Consider the following 20788-nt stretch of genomic DNA (forward strand, 5'->3'; position numbering starts at 1 on the left):
ATTAATATTTCTAAGAGAGAGATACAATACACAAACACACACACACAACCAATGAAGGAAGAGGTAAAGGCAATAAAAGAAAAATAAATTGCCAAAGGTAACCCAAAACTGATGATTTAGAAACTTTAGAGTACTGATATGGAAGTGTTCATGTCAACTTAATTTCACTGAAAACAGTGAAGGTGGTTAAAGTTTATTTGGTTTACAAAAGCAATGAGGAGAAAAAAGTATAAAATACAAATTCCAAATAAAATACAAAAGTATAAAATACAAATTATACAAAAGAATAAAAGACAAAAATCCAGAAAATATGGATAAAACAACAATAAAAGAAATAAGGAAAAACTATATATCTATATATATTTAGATAAGATATTGATATTGATATATATTTCTTGATTTTCTGGAAATAATTTCTGAATCATAAATTATTTATGAGAGAAAGCTAACTATATGCTAGTAATCCTATATTGTGGTTAGGGTAGATGTAGTCTTAGGGTGTTTTCTGAGTATCCTTTTAAAGCTCTGCATAATTGGGATGGATCTCTCTTGTCTCTCATTTTTGTTACAATACAAGTGTATTGGCAAGTGGGTGAAGTTAGATATATGAAAAAGTTTATATTTGTTTCTGTATTTTGAAAGATATGTTGTCATGAGACTACCAGCCTTAGTAATAACAATGAAGTCCAGTGGAGCTGAACACTTTATCATATTAGCTTTCTAAAAAAAAGACAGCATATATCATACAGCAGAAGTTAAATATTTTTCATTCATTTAACATTCTTATATAATCAGGTTTTTTTTTTAATTACCTGTATAACTTCCAGACATTTTTAAATGCTGGACCCCAAATTTTTTGGAATCTCACAAGCCTCAAGGTAATTCCATTTTTTAAATAGCCATTTTAAATTCCTTCAGCATTAATGAGAAAATGAAGGATCAAGTCATCCTTGTAGATGATCTAATTTACAAAAATATAAGTTGGCTTGTGATTAAGACCTATAGAATTTGAAGGCTTAAAGTCATGAATTGCTTAAAGAACACTTGCTATTACTTGGGGGTTTATGAAACATAATAGAGTCAGCATAAGGGGAAAAACATTAAAAACTACATCTCATATTTAACAAGAATTTTAATGAGAACATACCAATTTTAATGTAGTCATATTAATATCTACATAGGCACTTGATAGTTATCAGCTTAATTATTCCCCCAAATTTATTGCCATTATACATTTTTAGTAACTAGATCTGAATTGAAATCTAGCCAGAAATATTGAAAAATTGTGCCTTCTAGTAGCTATTTTATAAAATTAGCTCTTCTATTTACTTCTTTGATGAGAATTGCCAGGGAAAACCTGCCTACTATTCACAGGTCCCTTTGGTCCTTATCCCTCACTGACTGATTTCTTCTTTCCTTTCATTTGCACTAATTAGGATACTTGTGGACATTTCACCAGGACCACGTCCCCATGGTGAAACACCTTGTAATGAGAATTATCTGTGCTGCCTATATAGGTGAGAAGTGTTACTAGCTTGCAATACCTTCTCAGCAAGTTAATTTATATGAATTAAAAATAAGGTCATTAAAATGAATAGGGTTGGAAAAATACTCATAAGTTGCTCTCTAACAAAATAGTTTCATTCTTCTAGAAGTAGGTTCTAATTTCTTGACGTTTTCTTATTTTTCTAATATGAGAGCTCATTTTTTTGAGACTTTACTTTCTACAGAAAGTAGCTTTTATAGCAATGGTGATTCCTCCATTTCTTAAACTATTCTAAATCATGACAAATCTTTTTTACTTTATTTCTTTCTTATTTTTTCCTCCTCTTTCCTATCAGGCATAGCTTGTCCCAAGGCCAAGGGAAATGGTAATGAACTTGGAAAGGACTTTTGCCAATTGCTGGTCAGATTACTTTAATAATTCTTTGCGTAGCTCATTCACCCCTCTGGATCCTGTAAGCTAATGGCCCTGGTAACTTTGTTACCATATGTGGAAGTTCTACTGAATGAGCCAACAGGGAGTTCTTTCCTTGGCAAGTCAGTAGAAATTTGCTAAACTTGTCACTTCTGCCTGGCAGGATTTTTTTTAATCCCATGAGGTAAGGAAGATTCTAATTCCATTATTAGAGTCATTCCTGACATGAGCCAAAATCCTGAGAGATTTGATTTGAATGAATGTAACAAGGTAGGCATTTAGTCAGAGCAGATGGTGACATTAGACACAAGAGAATAAGGTTACTTTCCATTCCAAAATAGTTAGATGATAAACTTAGCTTCGAATTTGAAGCAAATACAATACAACAAGAGAGATGAAGAAGCTATCACATGTGCATTTTACCTCCTCCTATATGACTTCTAAAGAAATTAGAGTTGTTCTCATAAAATACAATTAAATGGACAATTTTCTGAATTTTTATACTTACTATCATCTATTAATTACTACTATTACCAATAATCAAAGAACAACAAATGTAATTCCTTTTGAATAATGCTTTCCACATTTTTCTTTTTTTTTTTTTAATCCTCATAAAAATTCCAAAGATCAGTACTATACATAAGCATCCCTCTTTTAGTACAGAAGAAATTGAGATTTAGAGCAGATAAATAACTTGCCAAGGTCATATAGATTAATGTCAGAATAACAATTTACATTTATATCTTTCTTAATTCAAAATTTAGTCCTCTTTCTACTATCTTTCTGTTATATCACTCCAGTACCACACATGTACAAACAACTGAAGTACAAAAAGGCTATGAATTCAATCCATGGGAAGAACAGGGATTACAAGGATAGAAAAGGAATCAAGTAAACTCCATATTCTTATAGACACTTAGTGCTACCTATTAGGAAATATCAATATATGTATTATCCAAATTTTACCTCTCTCATCATGTTGCATTTGCCGCTAGGTGGCACAGCACACTGAGTGTTCATTTGAACTCAGAATATTCTGTGTTCAAATCCTGTAGAGGTGTACTTGAATAGGTGTACTTGAATCTGAAAATGCAGAGCACTTAAGGCTAATTACCTATTTGATGTAAGACAATGACTCTATTAGCATATATTTAGATAATGGCTCTTCTCACTCTGGCTGAATGGGTGGCAGTGAAGTAATCTTAGCCAGGATTGGAGGGCTGGGGGAGAGAAGTCAGAGTAACTTGGCAGCAGGATGAGGAGGAGAGAAGCTGAAGACTCTGGACTCCAGAATCCAGGATACATCTTTGGCAAGCCACATGGCAGCTTGCCTGCCTCCTTCAGGTCTCCCCCTAAAGACCAAGGACTTTGATTTATCCTGATTCTGGCTGATCCTGAAGCTCTCCAGGGAGCTAGCCCATACTTAACAAAATCCAACTTCATATAACTCAGTTTCCTAAACAGAATCATAAAAGGACCTACCCCTCCAGAACTATTGTAAGGAAAAATGAGATAATATTTCTAAAGTGTTTTGAAAACTTTTCAGTGCTATATAACTGTGAGTTTTTATAATTAGTCTCAAAGCACAGTTTATCATCTCTTTTGGAAAGGAAGAAGAGGAATGATAAGATATATGGAAAATGGATAAATTGTCCAGTTTTACCAAAAGTTCCTAGGTAAGGAGGCATATAAGATTATACTGAAAACATAAAGTAGCACAAAATCACAGAAGGCCTTAATTGGCCAGGAAAAGGAATTTGACTTCATTTATTTATTTGTTTATTTGATAGTTGGTTGGTTGGTTTGTTCATTTATTTGTTTATTTAGTTAGTAAGAAACTACTGGAAGATTTCAGTTAGAGGAATAGCACGACTAGAGGCTTAAGAAACATCATTAAATATTAGCTTGAAGGGTTCTTAACAATTTAATTTTCTCATTGTTGAGATAGGGAAACTAAAAATCAAAGAGAGCTGCAAAAGAGAACTTTGACCAAAGCCACGTAGGTAATAAGTAATAGCAACAAGATTTGACCTTGATAATAACTCAAAAAGCATCAGGTTTTATTTTTATTGCACCGCATGGCCTTCATTGACAGTATAGTGAAGGAAGGACAGGAGAGAAATGAATGAGGCTGAGAAGGCCTGTTAGAAAATAACATATGAAAATAGTTGAGTGAGGTACTGAGAGCTTGCTATATACAGCTAGCCATGACAATGGATAATTGAAGTGACAAGTGAGAGGGGGAAAATCACTATAGAGAAATGGGACAGGATGTGACTCTGAAGCCAAAGAAATAATCAAAGTGGACTGAAAAAAAAGAATCAAAATAGATTGGTACTTGACAGGTCAATAGTTATTGTACTTGTGATAAAGTTATTGTTGGGTTCAAATTCCTAAGGGTGAAAGGAAAGAAGACATAGACAACTTTGGAGAAAATGGTACAGACAGAAAAAAGAACCTACAAAAGGATAGGATAAATAGGGCAAGGGAGGGCAAGAAAGATATTTCTCAGTTTGGGTAAAATTGAATATTCTTATAAAAACAGGAAGGAATTGTAGGAAAGGGAAATCAGAAAAAAATCAGAGAGAAAATATTTCTTAGTTGAGATTTTATGAAAAGTATAAAGGGAGAAAAATCAAGGTAACAAGTAGGTCTATCTTTACTAAAATGTAGAAGTGAATCACTCGGGGCAGAGCCAAGATGGCGGAGAAGGCACACGCTACTTTCTAAGCTCTTCTCTTACCCTCTCTATCAATATTATATCGAGCCTCAAAAATAGTCTTGACTGCTACAATTCGTAAAGATAAGAAGTAGAACAACTCACCAGCCGAAGAAAATCTGCAGTCTCGCCAAAAAAGTTTGGTTCCGGGGCCAGGGGGGAGATCAGCGCAGACTGGGAGAGAAATTAGGTTCCGAGGAGAGTCTCAAACCGAAATTGAAAGCACAGATCTCAGCACAAGCGCACAGCCCCAACCTCCAGTACCGGGCTTTTCCTTGGGGCAGTTGTAATCCTGCACAGCAGGAGGACACAGCCCGGGTTAGCCTCCAATCTGCCCAGTGGGGGGCTAGGCTTGGGGCCATAGAGCTTTCCCAGTGCCGATTTGCATCAGAGACGCTGGGGCAGAATTCGGTGAAATCAGCAGTCTGCTGTCAGCTGCTAAAAAAGTCCCCCAAGAGGCTCTGGCCTGGGGCAGTGACACTTTCACCACTTAGTCTCCAGCCTAGGGCAATTGCTAACCCACACAGCCCTACTGGGCACTTCCATAGCTCGGCCAGTGCTGAATCCACTTCCTGTTGGGGGAAGGGAAAACTCTCACTCAGAGCACTCCCATACCTCGGAGCCAGAAATCGGTTTACATCTCTCCCTGTTCTGCAGAGGAAGCTGGTAACCCCCTTGCCTAGGAGACATACACTAAAGGCTTTAAAACATAAATAAAAAGATGAAAAGAACGATGGACAGCTTCTATGCAGAAAAAGAGCAGGTCAGCAAATCTGAAGAGACCTCAAACAGCAAAAATGCATCAGACTGTCCTCCTTTACATGATGCTCTCATAGAAGAGACCATTAAAAGTCTCAAAAGAGAGTTAGAGGATAAATGGGGAAAGGAAAGAGAAGCCTTACAAGAGAGCAACAACTTCCTAAAATACGAATTGGAAAAGTTAAAAAATTCCCAGGAAGTGCAGGGAAACAAAATTGGTGAATTGGAAAAAATAAAGAATTCACTAGAAAGTAGGATTTTGAATTGAAAAGACAAAGAGCCTGCAAGAAAGTAGGATCTGTGAATTGAAAAGAAAATAATTCACTAAAAAAAAAAAAAATTAGTGAAATGGAAAAAAATTCCACTGACCAAAACAATACATTTAAAAACTCAATTGGACATGTACAGAAAGAAGTAGAACAAGCAAATGAAGAAAATAATTCTTTAAAAATTAGAACTGAACAAATAGAAACTAATGATTCATTGAGACAGCAAGAATCAGTCAAGCAAAAACAAAAACAAAAAAAAACAAAAACAAAAAAAAAAACAAAAAAACATGAATTATCTACTTGCAAAAACGACAGACTTGGAAAATAGATCTAGGAGAGATAATCTGAGGATTATTGGTCTTTCCGAAAACTATGATGAAAAAAAGAGCCTAGATACTATTTTGCAAGAAATCATCAAAGAGAACTGCCCAGATGTAATAGAATCAGAAGGTAAAATAGGCATTGAAAGAATTCATCGAACACCTTCTGAAAGAAACCCTAAAATAAAAACCCCAAGGAATATTGTGGCAAAATTTCAGAACTATCAGATTAAGGAAAAAATTTTACAAGCAGCCAAAAAAAAAAAACCATTTAAATACCGAGGTGCCACAATAAGGATCACCCAAGATCTGGCTGCCTCCACCTTAAAGGAACGAAGGGCCTGGAATCTGATATTCCGAAAGGCACAAGAACTTGGGATGCAGCCAAGAATAAACTACCCAGCTAAGCTGAGCATTTTCTTCCAGGGAAGAAGATGGACATTTAATGAAACAAATGAATTCCATTTGTTTCTGAAGAAAAAAACAGAACTAAAAAAAAATTTGATCTCCAACATAGAACCAAGAGATGCAGAAAGGTAAAAATAACTCTTGAGAATTGTATTTCTGTTGTGGATATACAAAAAGAATACATGTATAATTTGATTGTACTGATATAAAATAAAAAAGGGAAGTAGATATGGAAAAGGGATGATGGCAGAATAAGGTGGAAGGAGGGATAAAAAGAGGGAAACCACATCCCACAAAGAAGCAAAGGAAACTTATCATATCTGAGGGAATTTAGAGAGGGAAAGGAACATTGTGTGAATCTTACTCTCAGCAGAGTTGGCTCAAAGAAAAAATAATTGACATTTGTTTTAGAGAAAATTCTCTCTCGCCTCATTAAAAGGGGGAGAGGAAAAGGGAAAAGAAAAAGAGCAATAAGGGAAGGAAGGGGAAAAGATTCAAAGGGGGGGAGGGATGGATTATAAAGAGGGTAAGCATCGTGATACAAGTGGGTACATAAGTTCAAAAGGGAAAGAGGGTTGGGGAGGCAAGAATAAGTAAAGAATAATCTGGGGTTATTAGGATGGCAGGAAATACAGATTTAGTAATTCTAACCGTAAATGTGAATGGATGTACTCCCCCAAAGAGGAGGCAGATAACAGATTGATCAAAAGTCGAACCTACAATATGTTGTTTACAAGAAAACACATTTAAAGCAGGAGATACATAATGAGTAAGGTAAAGGCTGGAGCAAAATCTATTATGCTTCAGGTGAGTCAAAAGAGGTAGCATCCTGATCTCAGATCAAGCAAAAGCAAAAATTGATCTAATTAAAAGAGATAAGGAAGGAAACTACATCCTGCTAAAGGGTAGCATAAACAACGAAGCAATATCAATATTAAATATATATGCACCAAGTGGTATGGCATCCAACTCCTAAAGGAGAAGTTAAGAGAGTTGCAAGAAGAAATAGACAACAAAACTGTAATAGTAGGAGATCTCAACCTTGCACTCTCAGAATTAGACAAATCAAACCACAAAACAAATAAGAAAGAAATTAAAGAAGTAACTATAATATTAGAAAAATTAGGTATGTTGGATCTTTGGAGAAAATTGAATGGAGATAGAAAGGAATATACTTTCTTCTCAGCAGTTCATGGAACCTATTCAAAAATTGACCATATATTAGGACATAAAGACCTCAATTTAATGCAAGAAAGCAGAAATAGTAAATGCTTTCTTTTCAGATCATGATGCAATAAAACTACATTCAACAAAAGTTAGGGGAAATAGACCAAAAGTAATTGGAAACTAAACAACTCATCTTAAAGAATGATTGGGTGAAGCAGCAAATTATAGATACAATTAATAATTTCACCCAAGATAATGACAATGATGAGACGTCATACCAAAATTTATGGGATGCAGCCAAAGCGGTAATAAGAGGGAATTTTATATCCTTAGAGGCTTACTTAAATAAAACAGAGAAAGAAAAGATTAATGAATTGAGCTTGCAACTAAAAAAACTAAAAAAAGACCAAATTAAAACCCCCAATCAAATACTAAATTGGAAATTCTAAAATTAAAAGGAGAAATTAAAAATATTGAAAGTAAAAAACCTATTGAACTAATTAATAAAACTAAGAGTGGTTCTATGAAAAGCCAATAAAATAGATAAGGCTTGTAAATCTGATTAGAAAAAGGAGGGAGGAAATGAAATTAGTAGTCTTGAAATGAAAAGGAGAACTTTCCACCAATGAAGAGGAAATTAGAGAAATAATAAGGAGTTATTTTGCTCAACTTTATGCCAATAAATTTGATAACCTAAGTGAAATGGATGACACCTCCAAAATATAGACTTCCAGACTAACAGAGGAGGAAGTAAATTGCTTGAATAGTCCCATTTCAGAAAAAGAAATAGAACAGGCAATTAAACAACTCCCTAAGAAAAATTCCCCAGGACCAGATGGATTCACATGTGAATTTTACGAAACATTTAAAGAACAATTGGCCCCAATGCTATATAAATTATTTGATAAAATAGAGAATGAAGGAGTCCTAACAAATTCCCTCTATGACACAGACATGGTACTGATACCTAAACCAGGTAGGTTGAAAACAGAGAAAGAAAATTATAGACCAATCTCCCTAATGAATATTGATGTTAAAATCTTAAATAAGATTTTAGCAAAAAGACTACAGAAAATCATCTCCAAGATAATACACTATGATCAAGTAGGATTTATACCAGGAATGCAGGGCTGGTTCAATATTAGGAAAACTATCAATATAATTGGCCATATTAACAACCAAATTAACAAAAACCATATGATCACCTCAATAGACGCAGAAAAAGCATTTGACAAAATCCAACATCCATTCCTCTTAAAAACACTTGAGAGTATAGGAATAAATGGACTTTTCCTTAAAATAATCAGCAGCATCTATTTAAAACCATCAGTAAGCATCATATGTAAAGGAGACAAACTGCAACCATTCCCAATAAGATCTGGAGTGAAACAAGGTTGCCCACTATCACCGTTACTATTTAATATTGTATTAGAAATGCTAGCTTTGGCAATAAGAGCTGAGAAAGAGATTAAAGGAATAATAATAGGCAATGAGGAAACCAAATTATCACTCTTTCCCAACGATATGATGGTATATTTAGAGAACCCCAGAGATTCTACTAAAAGTTATTAGAAATAATCCACAACTTTAGCAAAGTTGCTGGTTATAAAATAAACCCACATAAGTCATCAGCATTCTTATATATCACTAACAAAATCCAACAGTCAGAGTTACAAAGAGAAATTCCATTTAAAATAACTACTGATAAAATAAAATATTTAGGAATCTATCTGCCAAGGGAAAATCAGAAACTTTATGAGCAAAATTACAGACCACTTTTTACACAAATTAAGTCTGATCTACCCAATTGGAAAAATATTACTCTTGGATAGGGCGAGCAAATATAATAAAGATGACAATATTACCTAAACTAATCTATTTATTTAGTGCTATACCAATCAGACTCCCAAAAAGCTATTTTAATGACTTAGAAAAAATAACAACAAAATTCATATGGAAAAACAAAAGGTCAAGAATTTCAAGGGAATTAATGAAAAAAAAAAAATCAAATGAAGGTGGCTTAGCTGTACCAGAACTAAAACTATATTATAGAGCAGCAGTTACCAAATCCATTTGGTAATGGCTAAGGAATAGATTAGTTGATCAGTGGAATAGGTTAGGTTCAAGGGATAAAACAGTCAACAAATATAGCAACCTAGTCTTTGACAAACCCAAAGACCCCAGCTTTTGGGATAAGAACTTACTGTTTGATAAAAATTGGTGGGAAAATTGGAAACTAATAAGGCAGAAACTAGCCATTGATCCACACTTAACACCGTACACCAAGATAAGGTCAAAATGGGTTCATGACCTAGGCAAAAAGAATAAAATTATTAATAAATTAGAGGAACACAGGATAGTTTACCTCTCAGACCTGTGGAAGGGGAAGGACTTTATGACCAAAGCAGAACTAGAGATCTTTACTCATCACACAATAGAAAATTTCGATTATACCAAACTGAAAAGTTTTTGTACAAACAAAACTAATGCAGACAAGATTAGAAGGGAAGCAATAAACTGGGAAAATATTTTACAGTCAAGGTTCTGATAAAGGCCTCATTTCCAAAATATATAGAGAATTAACTCTAATTTATAAAAAATCAAGCCATTCTCCAATTGAAAAATGGTCAAAGGATATGAACAGACAATTCTCAGATGAAGAAATTGAAACTATTTCTAGTATGAAAAGATGCTCCAAGTCATTATTAATCAGAGAAATGCAAATTAAGACAACTCTAAGATACCACTGTACACCTGTCAGATTGGCTAAGATGACAGGAAAAAATAATGATGATTGTTGGAGGGGATGCGGGAAAACTGGGACATTGATGCATTGTTGGTGGAGTTGTGAACGAATCCAGCCATTTTGGAGAGTAGTTTGGAACTATGCTCAAAAAAGTTATCAAACTGTGCATACCTTTGATCCAGCAGTGTTACTACTGGGCTTATATCCCAAAGAGATTATAAAGAAGGAAAGGACCTGTATGTGCACGAATGTTTGTGGCAGCCCTTTTGTAGTGGCTAGAAATTGGAAACTGAATGGATGTCCATCAGTTGGAGAATGGCTGAATAAATTGTGGTATATGAATATTATGGAATATTACTGTTCTGTAAGAAATGACCAACAGGATGATTTCAGAAAGGCCTGGAGACACTTACACGAACTGATGCTGAGTGAAATGAGCAGGACCAGGAGATCATTATATACTTCAACAACAATACTATATGATGACCAGTTCTGATGGACCTGGCCATCCTCAGCAACGAGATCAACCAAATAATTTCCAATGGAGCAGTCATGAACGGAACCAACTATGCCCAGAGAAAGAACTTTGGGAGATAACTAAAAACCATTACATTGAATTCCCAATCCCTATATTTATGCCCCCCTGCATTTTTGATTTCCTTCACAAGCTAATTGTACAATATTTCAGAGTCTGATTCTTTTTATACAGCAAAATAATGTTTTGATCATGTATACTTATTGTGTATCTAATTTATATTTTAATGTATTTAACATCTACTGGTCATCCTGCTATCTAGGGGAGGGGGTGGGGGGTAAGAGGTGAAAAATTGGAACAAGAGGTTTGGCAATTGTTAACGCTGTAAAGTTATCCATGCATATAACCTGTAAATAAAAGGCTATTAAATAAATAAAAATAAAATAAAAATTAAAAAAAAAGAAGTGAATTTCTCTCTGATACAGAAAGGAAGAACCAAAATTTGGTTCAAGTTTCTTAAAAGTTTTGAGAAGGAAAATTCAAGAATTTGCTTTTCAGAAAACTATGTTCTTGATAGAGTTAGGTCACAAAATCTCTGAGAAAGGTGAATGAAGGTCAGCATTCAGATTAGCTTTTAGGTGAATAGGTAGGGTTTGAAATTCTAGTTAATGAGAAAGATAATTAAGGAGAGTAGAATAGAAACATTGTTATATAATAATGAAGACCAATATGAATATTTATACAATCAATTTATAGGGTCAAAAACACTTGTTCAATTGTGTGGCATCTTATAGCCATGATGATTATTAAATTCACTATAAAAGGAAAATATATGAAAAAATGGGTATAACAATATCTGCACTGCTACATTCTAGAGTTACTGAAGCTCAAAGAAAGAATCTTTCCAAATGACTTTGTTTACTTTAAAGCAAAATATGCAGATTGAAAATAGCACAGATTCTAAAAATAATATCCAAGGGGATCAGCTCCTAAAAGATACTGACCCTAAGATTCTCTGAGGGTATATTAAACAAGTTTTATAAAAGCACATTAGATTTGAAATTCCCCTCTCAGAATAAGCAGAATTACATATCCATTTCCTTTTTCTACTTTTTTTTTTTTTAAATCTCCCTATACTGTCTCATGACAGTAGTTTCTTGGTTCCACTGAATCTGTTGTTACTATATTTCAAGGACTTTCACTTTACAAGTCAGGATCAAGTAGACAGATGCTATGTCAATATCTCATGATACTAAATTATCCTTTTTCATTAGGATTTTCTCACCACTTAGCTCTGCTTCTGTTCCTGTTTTCCTAGCTCTGATTTAATTAATTTATTCTTTGTGGATTATACAATTCTTATCTGTGGATTTTTGCTTATCTCTCTCTAGTTAATATACAATTTGTCTTCTTTGTCCTTTACCTGCTTTGTGTTCTGACGATGACTCCTTGATTTGATGCTAGAGAAAGTTGTTCTGCAAGAAAATTCCAAGTCATGGTCTTTAACAAGTTGGCTAATTGATCACAATAAACAATTATGGCCCATTTACCCTGAAGAACTGACAACCACTTTATAAGGATGTGAGTGGAAAGGAAGGGAAGGGAATACACATTTATGTAATACCTTCAAAGACAAATGGGTGAAGTGGATATAGTGTGGAATGGAGTCAGAAACACTCACCTTCCAAAGTTCAAATCAGACATTTATTAGCTTTTGGATCCTGAGGTAATCACTTAACCCTATTTGCCTCAGTTTCCTCATGTATAAAATAAGCTGAAGGAAAAAAAAAAAAAGCAAACCCCTTTAGCATCTTTGCCAAGAAAAATCCAAAATGAGTCATGAAGCCTTAGACATAATTGAAAAAAATAGTGCCTACAATATTTTAGGCACTGTGTTATTAAAAAATATCTCACAATCCAGCAAGTTGTTGTTAACATTCTTATTTTACAATTAAGGTAGCTGAGGTAAATAGATGTTTTTTTTTTTTTTTTTTTTTTTTTTTAATTTAATAGCCTTTAATTTACAGGATATATACATGGGTAACTTTACAGCATTAACAATTGCCAAACCTCTTGTTCCAATTTTTCACCTCTTACCCCCCCCACCCCCTCCCCTAAATGGCAGGATGACCAGTAGATGTTAAATATATTAAAATAGATGTTAAATGAATTGCTCTGAGTCATATAGCTAACAAATATATGAGATGGAGTTTGAACTGATGTCTTCCTGACTCCAGACCTAGTGCACTACAAATTGAGAATCTGTCTGGGGAAAAAAATGGAATTTTGAGGTAGAAGAAAGAACACTGGATTTGTTATACTTTTAATCAGAATTAAATAAAGAAGAGCATTTCATTCAGTAGGGAAAGAATAGAAAAATGATTGGTAATGAGGAGGGTCGATTAAAGGCTGGATTAGTCCTAAGTAAAACCAATTCTAAGGATGTATCAAAATATCTACAATTCCTTTTGAGGTGGCAAAGAATGGAAATTTGAGATGGTGACCATATATTGAAAAATGGATGAACAAGTTATGGTGTATAAATGTGATGCATTATTATTGTGCTATAAGAAATGATGAAGAAAATGGTTTCAGAGGAATCTGATACCCTAAATACTTACTGCACTTGGTAAAAATGAAAATTGCTTTCCTTGACTATGCATTTTTGTATCCATTCAGGGAGAAGAATTGTATTTATGATCAGAACACTTGGCTTTGAATTCTGGCTTTGTTACTTCTTAGCTATGTAAACTTGGACAAGTTGTGAGAGATAATATTAAAGTCTGTCATTTTATAAACTTGAAGAAAATAATGGTTTAATTTTCTTAGGTGAAAATAAAACTCCTAATCCAGACTACTACCACAACAAGCCTCATCCCAAACCAAAACAACACTCTAAAAGAAACGCTCTGGGATGGTTCCCCACAAAAAAATGTATTTTTCATTTTATTGATTTTAATATGTAATTGTACATGTATATGTATAGAATATTTTTTCTCCCACCCTCTCAATGAAATAAATAACAAATACCCATACTTAAAAATGATAAATTCTCCTATCCGCTGTGTCTAAAAATTAGTCTCTCATTTTGCAGGCTGAATCTAGTATCTCTCTTTCAGGAGATAAAAAAAGATTCTTTATCATAAACCCTTTATAATCATTATTGATTACTGCATTGGATAGAGTTCTTAAGTTTTTATCTTTATTTTTACAACATTGTTATTTAAATGTGATATACAGTATAATGCTAAGGTTTTTTTTCCCCTCATTTTGTGCACTTCACTGACCCCTTATCTAGGTAATTTTTTCCAGGTTTCTCTGAAACTATCTTTATTTCTTCCAATTTAATAAGATTTCATTCCATTTATATTATTTTTTCAAACATTCTTCAATTGGTGGATATAGTCTTAATTTCTAGTTCTTTGACTTCAAAAATATGACTGCTAAAATATGTCTGTATATATAGTTTTCATTTTAAAATTATGTATTCTTCAGGCAAAAAAATCTAGGTGCAATATGTCTATGTCATTGATGAGTATGCAAAGTTTAGAAACTTGTTAGGCATAATTATAATAACTTGATTTTCTCTATTTGTGATTCAGGGCATTTTTGCATATGACTATTAATAGTTTTGATTTTTGTCTTAGGAAGCTGCCTATTCAATATTAATTGATCAATTGGAGAATGGGCCATATTTTTTATATGAATTGATCACACACACACACACACACACACACACACATATATATATGAGTGTGTGTGTGCATGGTTATGAATATTCATTGATATATATGTATATATATAAATAGTGATATGCATTTTAATTTTTTTTCAATATATGGATGAATATGTATAGACACACATGCATGCCTACATATGTACAGAGATATAAACACACACATACAAAATATGCTTTTGTATACTTCATACTTAATCTGTTCAACAGACTGACCTATTTAACAAAAAATACCAAATTAATGCTTTATGGCATAATTTGAAATCTGGTACTGCTAGACTTCTTTTATCCATTTAATTTTTTTCCCATCATTTCCCTCAAGAGTCTTGCCATTTTCTTACTTTATATAATTTGTTAACATTTTATAGTTCTATGAAGTAATCCTTTGGTAGTTCGAATAGTATGTTCCTGATGAGTAAATTATTTTTTCATATATATATATATATCTTCTTTATATATAGTTATTTACATAATGGATCCCACCTATACATTGTTAGCTGCTTGAAAGTAGGGACTGTTTTTTGTCTGGCTTTTTATCTCTAGTGCTTCTAACAGGGATTAGAACATAGTAGGTTCTTGACAAACAATAAATTTTGGGGATGGAGTTGTTTTTGTTTTTGTTTCTTTTGTTTCTGGTACTGAAACAAAATATTCATTAACCACTGTGTGGAAAGGAAATGAAAACTCCAACTTGTTTTGTGTCTGGCCTTGTGTTGATGATCTGTTCTGAGGATCCTGGCTTAATAGTTAAACTGGTTGCTCTGGATACTGCCATGTCAATACCAGCTCTCTCTGAGAAACCCTTCAATTTCCATTAGATTAATATATGGGGAGTATGGGTGACTACATTATCTGTTCTGGCCCACTCCACATTTGGGGTTCCAGGTGATAAAAAACACTCTGAATTCTTCTAAAAATCTCTTGCTAATGGGCTGGGTCTAGGAATGAATCTGAAATAGGATCTGGATGTCATCACTTTACTGACACAACTAAGAACGGTGCTTTAGATGATAATGACCCACCTTTGTTTCACAGTTTTGGCCCTGGCCTGTTACACTAAATTTGTGATCTAGGGCTGGAAAGATGGCCACTGTTGTTTCTACTTCAATATTTCTCTTATTGTTCAATCTGAAAATTTTCTTAGATTTTTGGAGTGACTGTAGGGTAATCATGGATCTACTACTTCCTCCAACTCTTTCATCATGGTTGTTCTTAATATTATATCTTTATAAAATACTTCATAGTTTTGAAATTATGATATGTTCCAAATCATTTTAATCCACCATATATTAGATTACCTGTTGGTACTCTGTAAGACTTCAGGTCCTTTATTTTTATGGGTAGATGTCTTGTGTATATGGAAACAAATGAAGATTTATTTTAAAAGTAGTATAATGAAATATAAATCATTTTAAAATATTGTTTCTGTATATATTTATCTTAAAAGATTAAGCCATATTATATCAGGAAGGAAGGAAAGAAGGGAGAAATGAAAGAAGAAAAAATTATAAAGTAGGGAAGAAAGAAAAGAAAGAAGGAAAAAAGAAGAAAGGAAGGAAGAAAGGAGGGAAGGAAGAGAATAGGGAAGAAAAGAAGGGGCAAGGAAAGAGGGAGTATACATTTTTAATGAAAAATATTATATTAATGACTTTAAAAAATTTACATCACAGTTAAGAAAAAAAGTTAAATTAGAGCCAATAATGCAACATTTTATGCCAATTCTCTCTTCCCCTCCCCCCCTTTTTCTAACCCCTAATTCTTGTCAAAATAAGAATGGAATATTTTCTAATTTGTTTTTGAGGGTATATCGCAAAGAGTGTTGATTAAAATTACTATCTGGTTTCACTTTTATTTTTACTCATTTTTACTAATGCCCATGATGACAGAATTAATGCATATATCTTCCCATGTTACCTTCAGTTGTTCATATTCATTATTTCTTAAGGTGTTATAATATTATATTAGCATATTACAGTATAATTTTATTTAATATTTCATTTTTCTCCAATTACATGTAAAAAGTATTTTGACATTCATTTATAAAACTGAATTCCAAATTCTCACCTTTTCTCCCTCCCCTTTTTTCCTCATTGGGAAGGCAAGTAATTTGATATAGGTTATGGATGTATAATCTTGCAAAACATATTTCTATATAAATCATGTGAAAGAAAATATAAATTCTAACGAAAAACTGGAAAAATAATAAAAAATATTTTAATATGCTTTAGTCTGTATTGAGATACCATCAGGTCTTTTCCTAGATATGGAATAGCATTTTTCATCATAAATCTGTCAGAGTTGCTTTGATTACTATATTTATGAGAATTTCTAAGTCATTCACAATTTATCACCTTAATATTGCTATTAATATTGTTATTAATTAATTAATATTGCTATTACTTTGTACACAGTACACTTCACATTGCATCAGCTCATATAAGTCTTTTCAAGTTTTTTGGTGAGAATTCTGTTCATCATTCTTATAGCACAATAGTATTCTCTCACAATTACATAGAATAATCAAAAAATATTTTTTTAAGATTAGATTATTTGATTTCCAAATATTTTAATCTATCTTTCCACTGCCTTTCATTGAATGTAATTTTAATTGCATTATGATCTGAAAAGAACACATTTAATAATCCTACCTTTTTACATTTAATTTTGAGGAGTTTATGCCATTACATCATCTATTTTTGTGAGGATGTCATATACTGCTGAGAAAAAAGGTACTTTATTCCTTTTTGTTTTCATGTTTTCTCCAAAGGTCTGTCTACATATCGCTTTAGTTTCTTTATCGTTTATTTTTTGATTAGTTTTATTGTATTCTGAGAAGGTACAATTTAGGCCCCCACTGGCATAGTTTTACTATTTTTTTTCTTCCTGTAATTCATTTCACTTTTTTTTAAGAGTTTGGATGTTCAAGGCATTTTCCAATTGATAAATGGTCAAAGGATATGAACAGACAATTTTCAGATGATGAAACTGAAACTAATTCTACTCATATGAAAGGGTGTTCCAAATCACCATTGATCAGAGAAATGCAAATTAAGACAACTCTGGGATAGCACTACACACCTGTCAGATTGTCTAAGAAGACAGGAAAAGATAATGATGAATATTGGAGGGGATGTGGGAAAACTGGGACACTAAGCATTGGTGGTGGAGTTGTGAAAGGATCCAGACATTCTGAGAGCAATTATGTTCAAAAAGTTATCAAACTGTGCATACTCTTTGATCCAGCAGTGTTACTACTGGACTTATATCCCAAAGAGATATTAAAGAAGGAAAAGGGACCTGTATGTGCCAAAATGTTTGTGGCAGCCCTGTTTTGTAGTGACCAGAAACTGGAAAATGAATGGATGCCCATCAATTGGAGAATAGTTAGGTAAATTGTGGTATATGAATTTATGTCATATTACTGTTCTGTAAGAAATGACCAGCAGGTTGAATACAGAAAGGCCTGGAAAAACTTACATGAACTGATGCTGAGTGAAATGAGCAGAACCAGGAGATCATTATACACTTCAACAACAATACTGTATGAGAATATATTCTGATGAAAGTGGATATCTTTGACAAAGAGAAAATCTAATTCAATTCCAATTGATCGGTGATGGACAGCATCAGCTACACCCAGAGAAGGAACACTGGGAAATGAATGTGGACTATTTGAATTTTTGTTTTTCTTCCTAGGTTATTTTTACCTTCTGAATCCAATTTTTCTTGTGCAACTAGAGAACTGTACATATCTGCACACATATGTTGTATCTAGGATATACTATAACATGTTTAACATGTATAAGACTGCTTGCCATTTAGGGGAGAGGATGGAGGGAAGGAAGGGAAAAGTTGGAACAGAAGTGAGTTCAAGGAACAATATTGTAAAAATTACCTATGCATATGTTCTGTCAATAAAAAGCTATAATTAAAAAAAAAAAGAATTTGGATGTTAGGGCAGCTAGGTGGCTCAGTGGATAAAGCAATAGCCCCAAAGTCAGGAGGACTGACTTAATTTGAAATCTGGCCTCAAACACTGAATGTGTCATAGCTATGTGACTCTGGGTAAGTCACTTAATCCCGGGGGAAAAAAGAATTTGGATGACATAGCAAAAACAAAATTATGTGATAGATTTGGCTCTTTTCAAAAATGAGGTGAGATTCAGGGCAATTCCCATAGATTTGTGAGGGAGAGAGCCATCTGCAACCAGAGAGAGGACTATGAAGAGTAAATGTGGAACATTTTTGTTTTCACCTTTGTTATTGTTTTTTGTTTGTTTGTCTGTTTTTTTTTCTTTTTTCTTCTTTGATCTGATTTTTCTTTTGCAGTATGATAAATGTGGAAATATATTTAGAAGAATTGTACATGTTTAATTTATATATTGGATTGCTTGCTGTCTAGAGGGGGAGGAAGGAGAGAGGAAAATTTGGAACACAAGGTTTTGTAAGGGTGAATGTTGAAAATGATCTGTGCATGTATTTTGAAAATAAAAAGTTATTATTTGTAGAGAACCACAGATAGCAGGGGAACTCTGGGTGAAGTACAAGACCCTTCAACCCAGAGAGAATCTGCTGACAATGTCTGGTTCAGCTCTCCATCTCTCCTTAGTGCATCTCATCCTTCCTGAGAAGTGAAGTGGAGGATGACCACCTGTGTTCTTCTTGACTCAAGGGATACTTGCAGTAAAGCAGCATTTACATATCAATAGCAGGGTGCTTATAGTTAGCACTTGCACAGGGTGATGTGGTGATGTGGTGATGTAATAGTTCAATAGGTGGCACTTCTTCAGTGTGCTGTGGTGATGTAATGGTACTATAGCTAGCACTTGCTCAGGGAGCTGTAATGATATAATTGTACTAAGGTATTTAGGGGCTGAAAGCACTTGAAATAAACAGACTCCATCTTTGACCATCCTGGTAGGTCTTCTGCTTCATCACTCTTCCACTAAAACTGTAATGTCTGGGCTAGCTTTCCAGAGGATTTCTGGATGGGCCTTGGTCTTTAGATGGAGGGAGAAGTGATGAAGACAGGAGGGTCACCACTAGGCTGGTCAAAGATGGAGTCTTTATATATACAGATATGTATATACATATATATATATGTATATGTATATGTTTATATAATAACATATATATGTTTATATATATATATGTATGTATATACATATCTGTATATATGTTTAGTATTGATACTGCATCATTGAATATGGTACCACTTCCTAACTTATGTCATTTAATTGTCTGTTTTTTGCTTTTACTTTCTCTGAGAGCAGTATTGCCATCCCTGCTTTTTTATAAAGTATGATAGATTTTTCTCTGATCATTTACCTTTAATTCATGTGTGTGTGTCTGTGCTTCAGGGGTGATATTTGTAAACGTCATATTGTAGGGTATTGGATTTTGATCCACTCTGCTATTCACTTCTGTTTTATGATAGAGTTCATTAAAAGTTATGAGTATTAATTGTGTTTTTTTTCCCCATCCCATTCTTCTTCCTTTTTCTCCTCTTTCTCCTTTCATGCTTTTCCTCCTCACCAATGTTTTACTTAGTCTACAATCTTTCCTGCTCTGTCCCCCCTTATGTTAGTCTCCATTCCTCCTTTACTTAATCTCTTCCCCTCCTACTTTTCTATAGATTTTATATTCAGCTGATTTTGTATAATCAAATGCTAATAAGAGTAAGATTCAAGTAATACTTATTGCCTATCCACCCATCTTCTTCTCCACTGTAATAAGTCTTCCGTGCCTATTCACCTGAAATAATTCATGCCATTCTACTTTTCCCTTCTGTCTATAACCAGTGTGCTTCTTTTCTTCATCATTTTTAATGTCATTTTCTCAAATACAATTTATACCCATAGCATACAATACTCCCTCTGTCTGTGAATACTTCTTCTAGCTATATTCTTACTGATAGAATTAGTAGGAATTGCAAGTATCATCTTCCTATATATGGATAAAAATAGTACAGTTTTATTGAATCCCTTTCCCCTTTTTGGTATTTATATTTTTCTTGCATCTTGATGTTGAAGGTAATTTTTTTTGTGCTTATTTCTGCTTTTCTCCCTATGAAAGATTGATAGCCTCCTATTTCATTGAATGGCCAATTTATTTTCCTTGAAGTATTTTACTTTGTTTCTCCAGGTATATGATCCTTGGTTGTAGTCTTAGCTTCTTTGCCTTCCTAATAATTATGTTCCATGATCTTCAAGCCTTTGTGTTGCAGATGACAAGTCCTATGTAATCCTGATTGCTACTCCCAGATATGTGA

This window comes from Sarcophilus harrisii, chromosome 6 (assembly GCF_902635505.1).
Source record: "Sarcophilus harrisii chromosome 6, mSarHar1.11, whole genome shotgun sequence".
Lineage (NCBI taxonomy): Eukaryota > Metazoa > Chordata > Mammalia > Dasyuromorphia > Dasyuridae > Sarcophilus > Sarcophilus harrisii.